Source organism: Macaca nemestrina, chromosome 3 (genome assembly GCF_043159975.1).
Source record: "Macaca nemestrina isolate mMacNem1 chromosome 3, mMacNem.hap1, whole genome shotgun sequence".
Lineage (NCBI taxonomy): Eukaryota > Metazoa > Chordata > Mammalia > Primates > Cercopithecidae > Macaca > Macaca nemestrina.
The window spans coordinates 142,531,526-142,552,773 of NC_092127.1; positions in this window are offsets into that span (position 1 = coordinate 142,531,526).

The following is a 21,248-nucleotide window of genomic DNA, read 5'->3' on the forward strand; positions in this document are numbered from 1 at the left end:
TAATTCAGTAGTCAATGTCCATGATCTTACATTTGCAGTGATCCTTAGTGTGTCTGCTGTCTAGTTTTCCTTCATTAGATAAGGGTCAGACCATTTCAGGTTTCACAATCTTCTATGTCCATATCTAAGTCTTAACAGGCAGAGGCAAATCAATTCTACTCAAATATGAGAAATAAATACAGAGACTTAAGACTTTCAGAAAAGAATTTGGAACAGTGTACTTTCCCCCTTACCTTTATTATGATTGATTCCAAAAAAATTTGCAATGATTATTTTATCAAATGCTTATTACTAACAAAGTAAGATATATTTACCTTTATTCCACAGCACCTGCCTTATTAATATCTTTTCTTATTAATTTTCAAAGTTGCTATTTGAAGTAGATTTCTTTTGTCTTGTGTTTTTTGATATGTAATTTTTATCTTAACATAATTAAAAGAAAAGAAACACTGGACAATATGTTCAGTTGAAATGGATGCCTACGGTCTTTCTGATGATTGAAGAAAAAATTTATATACAGACTTTCTTTCCCATGCAGTCTCTAAAGGATATTTATCAGAAATTTTACTGATTGACAGCCAAAGGTTTATAAACCCACATGCTATTAACTTTTAGGCACCGAAGGATAGAACAGTGATAATATGAAAAAGAAAGAATTCATTAGTTTTTAATAGACCATTAAACAGCACAGATTTTGCCATCCAACTATTTATCCAGGGCTTCTCATCACACTCCTCAAAACTGCTGGACAATAAATAATAAAAGATTAAAACCCTAAACCTGGAAAACTTAGAAAAAATATTAGAAAATTTTATTTGAGATTATAAAAATCCTCAAATGATTTACTTTAAGAGACACCTTCATTGCTTCCATGTGCAAGGACTAATGATGTCCCGGTGCTGAGGACTGGCGAGAGTGCTGCTTGGGAAACATAGTCTGTGGTAGGTGATAAAGCAGACCCTCCACACGACTCTCTCACTGTCACCAGCCTATCTTTTTACCATTTGTTACAAAAAAATGATAGTCCATGTACATATTTATATATCTGAACTGTTATAACCATGGTTCTCTTTTTTCAGACCAGCTCTTTTTGTTCTAACCAACTCTGTTTTTAGGTATGGTGACTGCAATTAGTTTTTTGTATTGAGCTTAAATAGAATAAAAAATTCTAATTAAAGGACCAGCTCTCAGGATATTGACATCTGAGGAAACAAGATGACACAATCGTTTTGGCTTTGCCTATATCCTCTCTTGCTTTCTACCCAGGACTCCTCTAATGACCATGTCATGTATTTAGTAATTTTATACTCATTTCAAATCCTTCAACCTAATGGTAATGTATCTTTGATAGTTTCCCAGGTGACCTTTGAGGCAAAGTTGGATGTGCCTTTCCTGGTAGATAAAACAGTTTCACCTGGGAGACAAAGATGAAGACTGAGCTTCAATTTGGTTGCTTTTATTCACAGAAATAGAAAAAAGTAAATAAGTCATAATTATTATATTATATTTTATATAATATTGACTTATAAATAAGTCATAATTATTATATTATATATTATATACTATGAAACCAGCAGGCTGCACATATTCCTTATAAAGTCAAGTTTCTCATGAAATATATTCTTATTTGATTTTACAAACAGGTACATATAAGGAAATGAGAAGAACGAGGCAGAGTGATGGATCACTGTCTCTCTCCCAGGACTTGACACAGCTCCTCACTTACCATGGAACCACAGAATGTACTGTTATTTCCTAAGTGCCTTGAGCCATTTTGGAAGCTTCCCACAGGAGCTAAGTGTTGTCTGCAGGACCTACGGAGCAATGGTATGGTGGGGTATAGGAAGTCCTCTAGACTTAGACACTTCTGCCTTCAGGAACATCGTCTTTACCACTTACTTTCAGTTCTCTTCTTTGCAGATGTGGTATTTATAGGATTTATCTTAAAAAATTGTGCCCAAAACTTACAATAATATATTTAAAATAATGCCTGGCACACAGTCAGCATGGAATCATTTTTATGAGATTATCACTCTTTATTGACCTTGTAAAATTTATTTTATAATCACCAAATGTTAATTGTGTGTTCGATCTAGCAAAGATACCAAATAATTTAATAATGTAAGGAAGAAAAATTAAGGCATATGTTTTTTGGATACCCCTTCTGTGGTTGGCAAAAGATAAAAACAATACAGAGTTAGGGAAAAGAAAAAATGCATTTTTCTATCAACTGCTATTAGAAAGAAAAAAAAGAAAGAAGAAAAGATGGAATAAAGGAGAGAAAAAAATCAACATTTGTCAATGGGAATTATTTTTAAAATAGTGTTTTTCTCATTATTTTGAGAAGAATGTATTGGATAAGAAGATTAGTTTTACCTCAAAATATTGATTCTTTTAAACAGCAAAGTTATTTACAGATACCCAAGCTATTTAACTTGATATTTGGTTCACTGCCTAAGAAGAATTCATAAAACTGTTTTGACAAAAGTGGTGGAAGAAAGTTAAATTCTAATTTTCTGGGCCATTAAAATTGTCTATGATGTCTTGTCTGCTTCCCATGCTTTTCCATTCATAGACCTGGCTAATAATATTAGCAACATACTCCAGAGATTCAGTTACTTCCTTGGAGAGTGTCTGAAAACCTTCCCTATTCCCTGTGATTTATATTGTATTTCAGAGACAAATGTGTGTCACTGTTCTTTTTGCCTTCATCTTTGCAAAGCTACACAATGCATTGCACACTTTAGAAATTTTTCCATAATTCCAAAATCTGTTCTTCAAGCAATATGCTGCAGTATTTTTTTTTTTTTTTTTTTTTTTTTTTTTTTTTTTTTTTTTTTTTTGCCAACATTGCCTCTTTTTCTTCTTTTTCAAGATGCAGTATTCTACATTTATCTGCACCGATTTCTGGCATTTACCATCTTTTAGCCCAGGTACTTAAGTGATCCGGCTTCTGTGTCTGACTACATAGGACTTTTTTATTTACTGTTCTTTTGACTTTATTATCATCTGCAATATCAGGTGGCTCCGCTATGGAGTTTAACCTGTGGGTCACAGTTTAAAGTCAATCTAACCCATAACACAAATCTCTCTGGGTCTGGGACTTTGCTGATAATTTGTGTACATCTTAAAAAGACAGGTTTGAGGATTTTATGTTGGCAGATCTCTGAAAATGCAGATTTAACTGTTCAGAAGATAATTTTTCCTGAATTTTAACTGTGGCCCTCTCCATAATCTTGTATGGCCAATCAGTAGAACCCTTTTGTCACTTCAATCTATAAAATAAGATCAATAACATTTATATTTTTTATTTGCACAAATGCAGATACCTTAGAAAATATGAATGTCTCATGTTGGTGTGTATTTTTTAAATCAATTTCTAGCTAATATTAGCAGTTCTAATCAAATGGGGATTTGGGTTAGAAGGCCTAGAAATTTTGGGGAAAAAAAAGAGAAATTTTAGGGAGGAGGAAATTATGAAGAATACTAAATTTTCCAGTCATGAGTTAAGTGGAGAAACTAAAAGAAAAGTTGGAGGGAATAGATGTTGTTGTACTTTACCACATAATTATTTCTGACAGAGGTTCAAATGGTGTGTTAATGAACAATGGGCATTATTGCACAAGTAGCATCCTAGTCCAAAATCTCATCTGAGACAATACAAGTCCCTTCCACCTATGAACCTGTAAAATCAAAAGCAAGTGAGTTACTTCCTAAATACAATAAGGGTACAGGCACTGGGTAAATACGGCCATTCCAAATGTGAGAAATTGGCCAAAACAAAGGGGCCACAGGCCCCATGCAACTCCAAAATCCAAAATTAGTACCAGTAGAGTGGGACATTGCTGAAAAGATACCCCAAAATGTGAAAGTGACTTTGGAACTGGGTAACAGGCAGAGGTTGGAACAATTTGAAAGGCTCAGAAGAAGATGAAAATGTGGAAAAGTTTGTAACTCCCTCTAGACTTGTTGAATGGCTTCAACCAAAATGCTGAGAATGATATGGACAATGAAATCCAGGCTGACATGGTCTCAGATGGAGATGAAGAACTTGTTGGGAACTGGAGCAAAAGACATTTTAGCAAAGAGACTGGTAGTGCATTTTGCTCCTGCCCTAGAAATTTGTGGAACTTTAAACTTGAGATATAAGATTTCGGGTATCTGGTGGAAGAAATTTCTAAGCAGCAAAGTATTCAAGAGGTAACTTGTGTGCTGTTAAAGGCATTCAGTTTGAAAAAGGGAAACAGAGCATAAAGTTTGGAAAATTTACAGGCTGGCGATGCAATAGAAAAAAAGTTCCATTTTCTAAGGAGAAATTCAAGCTGGCTGTAAAAATTTGCATAAGTAATAAGGAGCTGAATGTTAATTGTCAAGGCAATGGGGAAAATGTCTGCAGGGCATGTCAGAAACCTTTGTGTAGCCTCTCCTATCACAGGCCTGGAGGCCTAGGAGGAAAAAGTGGTTTCATGGGCCAGGCCCAGGGCCTTGCTACCTTGTACAATCTCAGGACTTGGTGCCCTCCTTCCTAGCTGTGGCTAAATGGGGCCAATGTGCACCTCAGGCCATTGCTTCGGGGGTACAAACCCCAATCCTTGGCAGTTTACACACAGTGTTGGGCCTGCAGGTGCACAGATGTCAAGAATTGAGGGTTTGGGAACCTCCACCTAGATTTCAGAGGATACATGGAAATGCTTAGGTGTCCAGGCAGAAGTTTACTGCATGGGGTAGAGCCCTCATAAAGAACTTCTGCTAGTGCAGTGTGGAAGAGAAATGTGGGGTTGGGAACCCCACAAAGAGTCCCCACTGGGGCACTGCATAGCAAAGTTGTGAGAAGAGGGCCATCATCCTTCAGACCCCAGAATGGTAGATCCATGAACAACTTGCACTGTGCACCTGGAAAAGCTGCAAACATTCAACACTAACCATGAAAGCAGCTGGGGGGGTCTGTACACTGCAAAGTCATAGAGGTGGAGCTGTCTAACGCCATGGGAGCCCATCTCTTGCATCAGCATCACCTGGATGTGAGACATGGAGTCAAAGCAGATTATTTTGTAACTTTAAGGTTTAATGACTGCCTTATTGGATTTTGGACTTGCACGGGTCCTGTAGCCCCTTTGTTTTAGCCAATATTTCCCATTTGAAACAGGTGTATTTACCCAATGTCTGTAACGCCATTGTTTCAAGGGAGTAACCAAACTGCTTTAGATTTTGCAGGCTCATAAGCAGAAGGAACTTGCCTTGTCTCAGATGAGACTTTGGACTTGGACTTCTAGGTTAATGCTGGAATGAGTTAAGATTTTGGTAACTGTTGGAATGGCACGATTGTGTTTTGAAATGTTAGATCATGATATTTGGAAGGAGCCAGGGGCAGAATGATATGGCTTGGCTCTATGTCCTCACCCAAATTGTATCTTGATTTATAATCCAAATTGTAATCTCCACATATTGGGGGAGGGGCCTTGTGGAAGGTGATTAGATCATGCGGGTGGTTCCCCCATGCTGTACTCATGACAGTGAGTGGTTTTTCATGAGATCTCACGGTTTTATAAGGAATTTTTCTCCCCATTCTCTCAGCACTTCTCTCTCCTGCCACCATGTGAAGAGGGACATGTTTACTTCCCCCTTCCACCATATTTTTAAATTTCCTGAGGTTTCTCCAGCCATGCAAAGCTGTGAGTCAATTAAACCTCTTTTCTTTATAAATTACCCAATCTCTAGCATTTCTTTATAGCAGTGTGAGAACAGGCTAATACCATGATCAAATCAGGGTATCTAATATATCCATCACTTTGAACATTTATGATTTCTTTGTGTTGTGAGCATTCACAACCTCTCTTCTAGCTTGTTGAAAATATACGGTATATTGTTTTGAACCATATTAACCCTACATTGCTACAGAACAACAGAACTTATTCCTCCCATCTAGCTGTTAACTTTTTAGCTGTTAACCAACTTCTCTCTATCCTCCTCTCCTCTTTATCCTTTTAGCCTCTAATAGCAACAATCCAATATCTGTATCTATAAAGTCTATGAGTTCAACTTCTTTAAAGCTCCTGTACATGAATGAGAACATGCAATATTTATCTTCCTATGCCTGATTTATTTCACTAAACAGAATGTCCTCTAGGCTCATCCATGTTGTTGCAGATGACAGGATTTCATTCCGATTATAACTGAATAGTATTTCATTTTGTATATGTACAGCGTTATCTTTATCCACTCATCTATTGATAAACATTTAGGTTTGAATAGAAATACAATAAATATGGGAGTGCAGATATCTCTTCAATATACTGATTTCTTTTCCTTTGGATAAATACCTAGTAGTAAGATCACTAAATCATATGGCAGTTCTATTTTTAGTTTTCTTTAGAAACCTCCATACTCTTTTCCATAATGGCTGTACTAATTTATATTCCTACCAATAGTGTATGAGTTCCCTTTTCTCCAAATCCTTTGAAGGATTTGTTACTTTTTCTTTTTGATGATTTCCATTCTAATGAGAGTCAGATGATATCTTATTGTAGTTTTGATTTGCTTTTTCCTGATGATTGGTGAAGATGAGCATTTTTTTCATATACTTGGTGACCATTTGTATGTCTTCTTTTGAGAAATGTCTATTCATATAGTTTGCCCTTTTTTTTTTTTTTTTTTAATCGAATCAGTTTTCTAGGCTGTTTCTTTATATACCCCCTCTCAAGAAATATCACAAATATTTGCAAGGTCACTGTCTTCATTATTTAAAAAGTAACTGATGACTAAGTCATTTTATGATGAATTAGGACAGAGTCCCCCCCTTTTCAATTGTTTTGAATAGTTTCAGAAGGAATAGTACCAGCTCCTCTTTGTATTTCTGGTCGAATTCAGCTGTTAATCTGCCTGGTGTTTGGCTTTTTTGGTTGGTAGGCTATTAATTACTGACTCAATTTCAGAGCTTGTTATTGGTTTATTCAGGTATTCCACTTCTTCCTGGGTTAGTCTTGGGAGGGTGTATGCATTTAGGAATGTATCCATTTCTCCTATTTGCACATAGGTGTTTACAGTATTCTCTGATGGTAGTTTGTATTTCTTTGGGGTTAGTGGTGATATTCCCTTTATCATTTTTTATTGTGTGTATTAGATTCTTCTCTCTCTTCTCCCTCATTGGTCTAGCTAGCAGTCTATCTATTTTGTTATTTTTTTCAAAAACAAAAAACAAAAAAACAGCTCCTGGATTCATTGATTTTTTGGAGAGTTTTTCATGTCTCTAGCTCCTTCAGTTCTTCTCTGATCTTAGTTATTTCTTGTCTTCTGATAGCTTTTGGATTAGTTTGCTCTTGCCTCTCTAATTCTTTTAATTGTGATGTTAGGGTGTAGATTTGAGATCTTTTCAGCTTTCTGATGTGGGCATGTAGTGCTAAAAATGTCCTGCTTAACACTGCTTTAGCTGTGTCCCAGAGATTCTAGTATGTTGTTTCTTTGTTCCTATTGGTTTCAAAGAACTTCTTAATTTCTGCTTTAATTTCATTATTTACTCAGAAGTCATTCAGGAGCAGGTTGTTCCATTTCCATGAAGTTGTGTGGTTTTGAGTGAGTTTCTTAATCCTGAGTTCTAATTTGATTGCACTGTGGTCTGAAAGACTGTTATGATTTCCTTCCTTTTGTATTTGCTGAGGAATGTTTTACTTCCAGTTATGTGGATGATTTTAGAATAAGTGCCACATGGTACTGAGCAGAATATACATTCTGTTGATTTAGGGTTGAGAGTTCTGTAGACGTCTACTAGGTCCATTTAATCCAGAGCTGAGTTCAAGTCCTGGATATCCTTGTTAGTTTTCTGTCTCAGTGATCTGTCTAATGCTGACAGTGGAGTGTTAAGGTCTCCCACTATTATTGTATGGGAGTCTAAGTCTCTTTGTAGGCCTCTAAGAACTTGCTTTATGGATCTGGGTGCTCCTGTTTTGGGTGCATAGATATTTATAACTGAAAGCTCTTCTTGTTGAATTGTTCCTTTCATCATTGCGTAACGCGTCTTTGTGTTTTTTTATCTTTTTAGTTTAAAACCTGTTCTGTCAGAAACTAGGATTGCAACCCCTGCTTTTTTGCTTTCCATTTGCTTGGTAAATTTTCATCCATCCCTTTATTTTGAGCCTGTGTGTGCCTTTGCACATAAGATGGGTGTCCTGAATACAGCACACCAATAGGTCTTGACTCCTTATTCAATTTACCTGTCTGTGTATTTTAATTGGGGGACTTAGCTTATTTACATTTAAAGTTAGTATTGTTATGTGTTAATTTGATCCTGTCATCTTGATGCCTTTCATCCTGATACCAAAACTGGGAAGAGACAAAACAAAAATAGAAAACTTTAGACCAATATCACTGCTGAGCGTCGATGCAAAAATCCTCAATAAAAGACTGGCAAACTGAACCAAGTAGCACATCAAAAAGCTAATCCACCATGATCAAATTGGTTTCATCCCTGGGATGCAAGCCTGGTTCAATATACGCTAATCAATAAATGTAGTCCATCACATAAACAGAACCACAGAAAAAAACCACATGTTTGTCTCAATAGGTGCAGAAAAGGCCTTTGATAAAATTCAACATCCTTTCATGTTAAAAACTCTCAATAAACTAGGTATTGATCGAATATATCTCAACATAATAAGAGCTATTTATGACAAATCCACAGTCAGTATCATATTGAATAGAAAAAGCTGGATGCATTCCCTTTGAAAACTGGCACAAGACAAGGATGCCATCTCTCACCACTCCTATTCAACATACTGGAAGTTCTTACGAGGGCAATCAGGCAAGAGAAAGAAATAAAGGGTAATGAAATAGGAAAAGAGGAAGTCAAGTTGCCTCTGTTTGTAGACAACGTGATTTTATATTTTAAAAACCCCATCATCTCAGCCCAAAAACTTCTTGAACTGATAAGCAACTTCAGCAAAGTCTCAGGATTCAAAATCAATGTGCAAAAATCAAGCATTCCTTTACACCAACAATTGGCAAGCAGCAAGCCAAATCATGAATGAACTCCCATTCACAATTGCTACAGAGAGAATAAAATACCTAGGAATACAGCTAACAAGGGATGTGAAAGATCTCTTCAAGGAGAACTACAAATCACTGCTCAAGAAAATAATAGAAAACACAAATGGAAAAACAGTCCATCCTTATGTCTTGGAAGAATCAATATTGTGAAAAAGGCCATACTGCCCAAAGTAATTTATATATTAAATGCTAATCCCTTCAAACTAACATTAACATTCTTCACAGAATTAGAAAAAACAATTTTAAATTTCATATGGAATCAAAGAAGACCCCATATAGCCAAGATAATCATAAACAAAAAGAACAAAGCTAGAGGCATCACGCTGCCTGACTTCAAACTATACTACAAGGCTACAGTAACCAAAACAGCATGGTACTTGTACCAAAACAAATGTATAGACCAATGGAGTAGAACAGAGCCCTCAGAAATAATACCACACATCTACAACCATCTGATCTTTGACAAACCTGACAAAAACAAGCAATGGGGAAAGGATCTCCTATTCAGTAAATGGTGCTCTGAAAACTGGCTAGCCATATGCAGAAAACTGAAACTGGAACCCTTCCTTACACCTTATACAAAAATTAACTCAAGGTGGATTAAAGACTCAAATGTAAAACCCAAAACCATAAAAACCCTAGAACAAAACCTAAGCAATACCATTTAGGACATAGGCACGGGCAGAGACTTCATGACAAAAATCCCAAAAGCAATTGCAACAGAAGCCGAAATTACCAAATGGGATCCAATTAAACTAAAGAGCTTCTTCACAGCAAAAGAAACTATAATCAGAGTGAACAGGCAACCTACAGAATGGGAGAAAATTTTTTCAATCTATCTATCTGAAAAAAGTCTAATGTCCAGAATTTGCAAGGAACTTAAACATATTTATAAGAAAAAAGCAAACAACCCCATCAGAAAGTGGGCAAAGGATATAAATAGACACTCCTCAAAAGAAGACATTTTTGCAGCTAACAAGCATATATTAAAAAGCTCATCACTGATCATCAGAGAAATGCAAATCAAAACCACAATGAGATACCATCTCATACCAGTCAGAATGGCAATTATTAAAAAGTCAGGAAAACAATCGATGATGGCAAGGTTGTGGAGAAATAGGAATGCTTTTACACTGCTGTTGGGAATGTAAATTAGTTCAACCATTGTGGAAGACAGTATGGCAATTCCTCAAGGATCTAGAACCAGAAATACCATTTGGCCCAGCAACCCCATTACTGGGTATCTACCCAAAGGAATATAAATCATTCTACCATAAAGACTCATGCACACATATGTTTATTGCATAACTATTTACAATAGCAAAGGCATGGAACCAACTCAAATGCCCATCAATGATAGACTACATAAAGAAAATGTGGTACATATACACCATGGAATACTATGCAGCCATAAAAAGGAATGAGATCATCTCCTTTTCAGGGACATGGATGAAGCTGGAAGCCATCATCCTCAGAAAACTAACACAGGAACAGAAAACCAAACACCACATGTCCTCACTTATAAGTGGCAGTTGAACATTGAGAACACATGGACATAGAGAGGGGAACAACACACACTAGGGACTGTTGGGGGTAGTTTGAGGGGAGGGAACTTAGAGGATGGGTCTGTAGGTGCAGCAAACCACTGTGGCACATGTATACCTATGTAACATACCTGAACTTTCTGCACAGGTATCTTCTTTTTTGTTTTGTTTTGTTTTTTGTTTTTGTTTTTGTTTTTTTTTTTTTAGAAGAAATAAAGAAAAAACAATAATTGATGGGCAGGTTAAAGATTTGAAATTATAAAAATTCATTTGTTTATAATCTTTGAAGAACACTCATTTTGTGGGGTAAAGTTACTTAATAAAACTTTTATTTGGAATACTTTAATAATTACTGGACTTTCTTTACTATTTGGAGAACTCACAATTTAGAAAAACATTTTTACTATTACATTTTTGCTATGTTTCTCATTTATTTAATCTTCAGTTTATACACATATAGACCTGATACTGCCTCTTTAAATATATGGCAACTATTCACTTAGAAGTATTTATCTGTTTATGGCGGTGTTTATCTGTCAGTCAGTCAGCTACTACTTATTGAGGGCCCAAAGAGTACATGCATGTTTGTGAACATGAAGCTTGCAGATTATTTAATTTTGAAAAATGGCACTTGTAAATCCTTGCAGACTAACTTTATACTGGAGATAATATTGTTTCCCAAAACCTACTCTTCGTAAATGCTATTGTAACTGGGTCTTTTGACCTCCAATACATTAATCACATGTACTTGGTATGAATCTTATGAAAGTGACCCAACGGCATGATTAAATTTAATTGCATGATTAAAATTTTGTTGTTAATACTCCTAATGTTTTGGTCTGTAACAAGATCACTCCTCTTGCTGGGTTTGTGTTGTGAGCTCATGAATTGTCTGCTTTAGAAATACTCACATTCCAGATATTAGAATGAGAATGAGATGTAGCCTAGAAACAGCTATTTGTGATTCTCAAAGTTTGGAAGAGTCATTTAGGTTCACCAGACTTCAGTGTCCTTTTGACAGGAATGTTAATAATAATCGTTATATTAACAATGAATGACAGATGTTTGTTGAATACTTACTTTGTTTCATTTTTCTTTGCTAAGAGATTCAGATAGATTATTTTGAATTTTATAATAAACTTCAATTACAGCACCACTATCATCTCCACACTTCTTCCCATCCACAAGCCCAAACTAAAACATTTCAATGACTTCTTATTGCCAGGATAAAAACTAAAGTCCTTCACACAGCCTACATATTTCTATATCTCTGATAGTTTTTTCCACTTCTGCTAACTCTTCAATTCTCCACACATCCAACACATTAGACTTGCCTGCCTCTCTTTCTTTCTCTTTCTCTCTTTCTTTCTCTTTCTTTCTTTCTCTCTCTTTCTTTCTTTCTTTTCTTTCTTTCTTCTTTCTTCCTTCCTTCCTTCCTTCCTTCCTGTCTTTCTTTCTTTCTTTCTTTCTTTCTTTCTTTCTTTCTTTCTTTCTTTCTTTCTTTCTTTTTCTTTCTTTCTTTCTTTCTTTCTTCTTCCTTCCTTCCTTCCTTTCTTCCTTTCTTTCTTTCTTTTCTTTCTTTCTTTCTTTCTTTCTTTCTTTCTTTCTTTCTTTCTTTCTTTCTTTCTTTCTTTCTTTCTTTCTTTCCTTCTCTCTCTCTCTCTCTCTCTCTCTCTCTCTCTCTCTCTCTCTCTCTCCTTCTTTTCCCTAAACACACCATCTTTATTCTCCTGCCACTGAAGATACCTTAAGGAGGAATATTTGCAACATACACAATAAAAGTTCTGTATAATTAGATAAAAGCAACTCTTTAAATCAAACAGGAAACAACGATTATCTACATGGAAAAAATAAGTAAATCACTACAACGAGACAATTTATACAATAAGTAACGCTGCTGGAAATAAACATGAAAATACTCAATTTCACTGGCTTTCAGCAAAATGCAAATTGAAAAGACATAGATTTTTTTTTTTTCCTGTTGAGGCTTCCTAGCATTGACAGAGACAGGCAGGACAATAGAATTCTTACATCTTTCTTGTACACTTTTATACATACATACTAAGATACCAGTGATATGTCTTGCAGCATTATTTATATATCATGAGGAGGCTCTACACCATTCCTCTCTGTGTAATATATATAAACACAGGAAAGAGTCTGTGGATAACAGAATATTGATATATTGTTTCAAAGAACACTTGACATTACAGAGAAACTAAAGAATGAAGACAACTCCAATACTTCACATTTTTTATTGTACTGGTGAAATACATAAGACCATATTTGCAATAAAGGTAGAAACAAGCAAGTGTCACAACAGTGTTTCAACCAAAACACTTGAAAAATTCTGCCCTCCAAAGAAAAATATCATTGAATGCCATGTGTTCACCACTTAGAAACAAGAGTACATGATGCATTTGATGAGCTGATGTGGCACCTGCAACTGCTTGTCAAAAACGGAAATATGTACAGCTTGTAAATAGCATCATTCAAACTAGGATTGTAGAAAACATTTAAATGTAAATCCTGAGCGAAAAATATAATATTTTATAAGTCAGTTAACTCTGATCATTTTTTCTACTTTTACTTTGGAATAATTATAGGTCTACAAGAAGTTGCAAAACTAGTACAGAGAGGTTCTATGTATCATTCACCCAGTTCTTCCCATTTCTTACATAACTACCGAACAATATCACACCCATAAAATTGATATTTGTTATAATGTATTACATAGCTCTATGTCATTTTATTACATGTGTAGATCTGTGAAATAAACATCAAGATACAGCACTATCCCATTACAATGAAATCTTCATGCTAATGTTTATAGCCATACTCCCTCTCTCTTTCTTCTCATCTCAAAATCCTAACAACCACTAATCTCTTCACCATCTCTATAATTTTGTCATAGTAATTTACTCAATTATTTTTCTCTTTAGTTTTTATGCATTTGCAAATGTGAATTTTAAAGTAATGTCACTTTTATAAATATTTCAGAAATAAACATCACAGCTATCAAATCTTATCAGAGATTCAGTCAATGTTCGGTGAATATGAGTGTGTCTTAATTTTGGTAATTCTAAACCAATTAGTTCATGCAATATACCAGATAAAGTATTGACAGTGGCAACTGCAGTACTAACTAGTATATGTTCTCTATTTCAGTAAGTAAATCTTCTTTTTAAAAAATCAGTTGATACGACCTTTACAATGAATGGAATCTAATATACCTTATCTACTGATATGGCTTAAATGTTTTGTCCCCTACAAATCTTATGTTGAAATGTGACCTCCAATGTTGGAGGTGGGCCTCGTGGGAGGTGTTTGGGTCATGGGGGAGAATCTCTCATTAATGGCTTGGTGCTGTCCTCACGGTAACGAGTATGTTCTCACACTATGAGTTTCTGCAAATCTGGTTATTTAAAAGTCTGTCACCTCCTCCCTCTCTCTCCCTTACTCCCACTCTCACCATGTCACACACTAGTTCCTCTTTGCCTTCTGCAATCAGTGAAAACTTCTTGAAGACCTCACCGCAAGCAGGTACCAGCACTATGCTTTGTATACAGCCTGCAGAACCATAAGCCAGATAAACTTCTTTTCTTTATAAATTGCCCAGTCTCAGGTACTCCTTTATAGCAATGCAGAATGAACTAACACATCTATTAATCTATTTCCTCCAAAAAGTAACCATTCATACATGCAAATAAAACATGTATTTAGCAACCACTAGAAACCTAATACTGTGTTAATATTGTATGAAGAAACCTCTAGCTTTTTTTGACATAATGTTGTCAGTGTATTCTGTACACACTAGACTGCCTTCTCTCTCTCTCTCTCTCTCTCTCTCTCTCTCTCTCTCTCTCTCTGTCTCTCTCTCTCTCTCTCTCTTTGACTTCTAGCTTTTTTTTAAGAGATGCGGTTTTTCTCTGTCACCGAGGCTGGAGTGCAGTGGCATGATCACGGTTCATGCACCTCCAACACCTGGGATCAAGTGATCCCTCCTCAGCCTCCCGAGTAGCTGGGACCACAGCCATGCACCACTATGCCCAACTAATTTTAATTTTATTTTTTGTAAAGTTGGAGTCTTGCTATATTTCTCAGGCTAGTTTCATATTCCTGGACCAAGTGATCCTCCCATCTTGGCTTCCCAAACTGCTGAGATTACAGGTGCAAGCCTTCATGCCCAACCAATCCAGCTCTGAATAACTTAAAATACAGATAAAGACTTAAGTTATTTTAAAATATTTTGTTGTTACAATTTACTCATTTATGGACAAATGAAATGGCTACTATATAGTTACTACTATGCAACTGTTAATTTTAATTTTTTTAATTTAATTTTAATTACAATTAAGTATTTTTTAAATCACTATCATCAAAAGATGCCATAACATAAGCAGAAGTTACCATTTGCCTCTGTTCATTAACTAAAGCTTAAAATATTTTTGTCCTGTGTTGGACTGGAGTTCTATTACAATTATGCTTGGATTTGCAGTTCAATTAAAACTTGATAGTCTGATCCAAGGATGTATTCAATCATCCACTGCAGAATGCTAAAGTCATTTTTTGCACATTCAGTACCAGAAAATCCAGATTTTCTCCATGTTAATAGATATTTGAGCATGGAGAGAAAACTGCATCAGTCTGTATTGGCTATATTAGTGTAAACTGAGCAGTGCCAAGGCTTTATTTCCTATGTAGAGTAGATTTGGTGTATAAAGAAGTAAATAACTATAAAACAAATAGGCTACTCACAGTAGAGGCAATATGTTCCTTCTGCCAATGAAAATTATCTAATAATAGCCATAACAAGTATGTATTTGTTTTACTCTATGGGTACATGCATAAGGTGAGTTAACATATATTTCAAGGGTGTTATTAGAAATGCAATTATCAGGAAGAATATAGTATTATAAAATGCTGAGATGTGTTTTGTTATTGTTGTTGCTGTTGTTCTTTTGTGTTTATTTCTTTGTCTTTGTTTCTTTTCATTCAAAGATAATCTCTACAACATAGTGGCTGAGAATAGGCATTTATATCCAGCTCCAACATTTACCATTTGCGTGTCCTAAATAAGTATCATTATATTTGTAAAATGTAATGCCGTTGTCCCTGTTTCAGAGTGGTTTTAAGGAACAGATTAGTTTACCTTGTAGGCACTATAACACCTGGCACACAGTAAAAGCTCAATAAATGTTGGTGGCTATTAATATAGTTATTATTATATTTAGTACAAACAAATATTTTGAGGAAAGACTAAAGATTTTTCAGTATATAACATCCACAGTTGTCTCTTTAGAACTCTCATAATAATAATAATCCTGAATAATTCATCTGAAATTGAATGTAATGACAAAAATGAAGGTATTTCACCCCACTCTTCTTGATGCCACCTAAAACCAAAGAAAATGAAAAACAGAGGAGAAAATTTATTCCGCAATAAAACATAGAAGGCACAAATAAATCAGAAACTATGAACGAGAGCTGCCAAAGCCAATGGAATTCATACCAAATTAAGAAAGCTTTCTGAGAGGATGTCAGCACCTATCAATCTTTCACATCATACTGTCTCCCTATGATTAGCCAAGCCCAAGGAGCTCAACTAGTAATAAGAATGTCAGGAGAAGTGAAGAGTGTGGGAGTATCACCATAGCTATTTCACACTACAGAGAAGCAGAGAAAGAGGGCAGAATGAGGAACTGGGGAGACATGACAGCCCTAGCAGAGGCAGAGTGCCAGAGTGGAAGGACACGTCATGAGTGCAGCCAGTTTTGACTGTGGATCAAAGTCAACCAAAGATAAATCCACATTATTGTGGGCTGAATTGTGTCCTCCCACCCCCTGCCAAAATTATATGTTGAAAATCTAACCTCCAATGTGGCTATATTTGGAAAGTGGCTATTTAAGAATGTAACTGAGGTTAAATGAGGTCACTGGTGGGGCTTTAATCCCATCTAACTGGTGTTCTTATAAGAAGAAAGACACCAAGGATGCACATACACAGGAGGAAGGCCGCGTGAGGAATCAGAATGAAGGTGGCAATCTGAAAGCCAAAGAGATGTGCCTTGGGAAAAACCAAAGCTGCTGACACCTTGATATTGGATTTCAGCCTCCTAAACTGTGATAAATTAACTTCTGTTGTTTAAGCCATCTAGTTCGTGATATTTTGTTATGTCAGCCCCAGCAAACTAATACAAACACTAAATCTGAATTTAAAATATAATGAAGCCAAAACCTATGGTATCGCAGGGCTTTTCTCTAGGCCACTTATATCTAATTCCAAAAGAAGACACAGTGGTAGCAAGGTACATGGTAGAGAGAATGTGAAGGCATTGTGAGACAGGATAACTACACTGAAGCTTTCCATTTATACATCTTTTAACCAAGTACTGATTACAACTTCTGCCATATTGCTAAATAGAAGAGCCATAATTCAAAGTAAGCAGTAGTCACAAAGAAATCTTCTTCATATCTAAGTAGATATCCAATAAGAATTTTCCATTCTTATGGCATGATTGGGTCTTTCTTAACTCAAAGAATTATAAAGACAAAAAGTGACTATAAATTCACCCTTCTTAATATCTTGAAAAAGTTAAGATCATAATTAGAACATTTAAGTTAAAAAAAAAAGTGCTTTTTCTATTGCCTCAGTCACCACTTCCACAACTAATCCTAAGAGTTTTCTGTGATTTCTTTTAAAAACAACTTATGCATATATCTACCTACCAATCTCTTCATTAATTTTTATTAAAAATTACATAAAGATATATTACTATACATAATTTTTTGTGCCTTGCCTTTTTCACTTATTATTATATCTTAGAAATTTTTCTTTTTTGTATATATAGGTCTACCTAATTCTTTTAAACAACAATGTATTCCACAATCAAGTTAAATACTCTGTTACTAAAAGACTTTGGTGTTTTCAATTTTTTCTATTATAAACACTTCAATGAGCATTTTCATGCATATATCATGGGAGCTATTTTTAAGAGTACTCATTGGTAAATTCCTAGCAGTAGAACTGCTGGGTAAAAGGATATCTGAATTTTAAACTTTCATAAATATTAAACATGGAAAATTTTCAATATGCAACAAGAAAAAACAATCAATGAAATTACAATAGGAAAACAGATAGAATGTAAAAATTAGCAAGGAAAGATGAAAAAGGCAACAACTACAGAAAATGAAACCCCAATTACAGATATCAAAAAGACAAACATATACTGTTAAAAATACCCACTCATATGCAGAATATAAATATACCTGAACACACAGCAATATTAAATAACTCACAGCAGTGACTAGAAATGATTGAGGTAAAACAAAAAAAGATATAGAAATCATACAAAGAAGAGCCACGTGTTTATAATTGGTGGTTCTAAAGAAACCGAGAAAACTGAATAGATCAATCTAGGACATGCAAATGCAAAGTAAAAATTAGCAATTCTTGTTTCAGGAAAAAAATTATAGGGAATAATCAAAACCAAAGTGTATCTTGGGAAAGTAAAGAATAATTTATAAATCTATGCAGAAAAAATTTAAAAAGAGAATTAAGAGAAAGATTGTTCTCATATTTTTCATAAACAAAGATGATACATTTCCATAAAGACATACAATTTTCCTTTAAGTGAACAACACTTTTCAAAACTGACATATATTAGTTCCAATAAAAATACTAATATGAGTCAAATTGTTGTATAGCAAATAATCCATGTTGTGATCATGAGACAAGAAATCAATAATAAAAATAGAAAACAAACCAAAACTTTTAAAAGTTGGGAAATAAAATTATTTTAAACTAAAACTGGTGAAAGAACAAGTATAATATGCCAAAAATCTGTAACTATAACATATATGTCAGAAGCTATGGTATATGATTAATATAGTTTCCACAGGAAATTTTATAACATTAAAAACACTAAGAAACTACTTAAAATTTTAAAACACTTTTTTTTTTTTTTTTTTGAGACGGAGTCTGGCTCTGTCGCCCAGGCTGGAGTGCAGTGGCGCGATCTCAGCTCACTGCAAGCTCCGCCTCCCGGGTTCACGCCATTCTCCTGCCTCAGCCTCCCGAGTAGCTGGGACTACAGGCGCCCACAACCGCGCCCGGCTAATTTTTTGTATTTTTAGTAGAGACGGGGTTTCACCGTGGTCTCGATCTCCTGACCTTGTGATCCGCCCGCCTCGGCCTCCCAAAGTGCTGGGATTACAGGCGTGAGCCACCGCGCCCGGCTAAAACACTTTTTAAGGAGAAAAAATTGATTTGAATGAAGCTAAAGAAAAAAAAAAGGACTAAACAAAAGCAAAACAGAAAAAAAGCCATTAACAACAAAAACAAAATCCAGAAAAGTATGAACTAGAACAATAATAACATGAAACGCATATACTGTTCTTTTAAGTATGTAAATCATTTATTAAAATTTTTAATCTTATTGATTACCAAATAAAGTAGGCAACTATTATTATTTCCATTTTATAAATGAGAAAACCAAATCATGTAGGTTTTAAATAACTTATGCAAGGTCATGCCACAGTGGAACTGATATTTGAAAACAGGCAGTTTGACTCCAAAGCCTTTACTCTTAATGACTATACTATTAGAACAGAGTTTGTTCTTAGAAAAGGTAAAATATGAAAATGAGAAAGCATGAAATCACACAATGGTCATGAGAACAGAGAAATGAATTTGGATACAGAGAAAATTAAAAGAAGATAAATAAAATGCTTTGCTTAATTCTATGCAATTAAATTTAAAATTCCTTTTGGCGATTTAAAAAATATTTTTATTATAAACTATAAATATGCAAACAGAAAAGTACATAAACGTACATGAACAATTTAACAAATTGTCCTAAAGCAAATACATGTGTAATTATAATGCAGGTCAACAAATAGAACATCGCTGGCACCCCAAAACCGTCCAGGCATCCTTTAAAGATCACAGTTCTCTTTCCCTCCTAAAGTAGCCACTCTTCTGATTTCTTCTTTTTTTTTTTTTTTTTTATTATTATACTTTAAGTTCCAGGGTACATGTGCACAATGTGCAGTTTTGTTACATATGTATACATGTGCCATGTTAGTGTGCTGCAACACTAACTCGTCATTTACATTACGTATATCTCCTAATGCTATCCCTCCCCCCTACCCCACCCCACGACAGGCCCTGGTATATGATGTTCCCCACCCTGTGTCCAAGTGTTCTCATTGTTCAATTCCCACCTATGAGTGAGAAGATGCAGTGTTTGGTTTTCTGTCCTTGTGATAGTTTGCTCACAATGATGGTTTCCAGCTTCAGCCATGTCCCCACAAAGGACATGAAATCATCCTTTTTAAGGTTGCATAGTATTCCATGGTGTATATGTGCCATATTTTCTTAATCCAGTCTATCATTGATGGACATTTGGGTTGGTTCCAAGTCTTTGCTATTGTGAATAGTGCCACAATAAACATATGTGTGCATGTGTCTTTATAGCAGCATGATTTATAATCCTTTGGGTATATACCCAGTAATGGGATACGGAAGCTGGTTTTTTGAAAAGATCAACAAAATTGATAGACCACTAGCAAGACTAATAAAGAAGAAAAGAGAGAAGAATCAATTAGACGCAATAAAAAATGATAAAGGGGATATCACCACCGATCCCACAGAAATACAAACTACCATCAGAGAATACTGTAAACACCTCTACACAAATAAACTAGAAAATCTAGAAGAAATGGATAAATTCCTGGACATATGCACCCTCCCAAGACTAAACCAGGAAGAAGTTGAATAGCTGAATAAACCAATAACAGGCTCTGAAATTGAGGAAATAATTAATAGCCTACCAACCAAAAAAGTCCAAGACCAGATGGATTCACAGCAGAAGTCTACCAGAGGTACAAAGAGGAGCTGGTGCCATTCCTTCTGAAACTATTCCAATCAATAGAAAAAGAAGGAATCCTCCCTAACTCATTTTATGAGGCCAGCATCATCCTGATACCAAAGCCTGGCAGAGACACAACAAAAAAAGAAAATTTTAGACCAATATCCCTGATGAACATCAGTGCAAAAATCCTCAATAAAATACTGGCAAACCGAATCCAGCCGCACATCAAAAAGCTTATACACCATGATCAAGTAGGCTTCATCCCTGGGATGCAAGGCTGGTTCAACATCTGCAAATCAATAAATGTAATCCAGCATATAAACAGAACCAAAGACAAAAATCACATGATTATCTCAATAGATGCAGAAAAGGCCTCGACAAAATTTAACAGCTCTTCATGCTAAAAATACTCAATAAACTAGGTATTTATGGGACATATTTCAAAATAGTAAGAGCTATTTATGACAAACCCATAGTCAATATCATACTGAATGGGCAAAAACTGGAAGCATTCCCTTCGAAAACTGGCACAAGGCAGGGATGCTCTCTCTCACCGCTCCTATTCAACATAGTGTTGGAAGTTCTCACCAGGGCAATCAGGAAGAAGAAAGAAATAAAGGGTATTCAATTACAAAAAGAGGGAGTTAAGTTGTCCCTGTTTGCAGATGACATGATTATATATTTAGAAAAACCCATCTTCTCAGCCCAAAATCTCCTTAAGCTGATAAGCGACTTCAGCAAAGTCTCAGGATACAAAATCAATGTGTGAAAATCACAAGCATTCCTACAC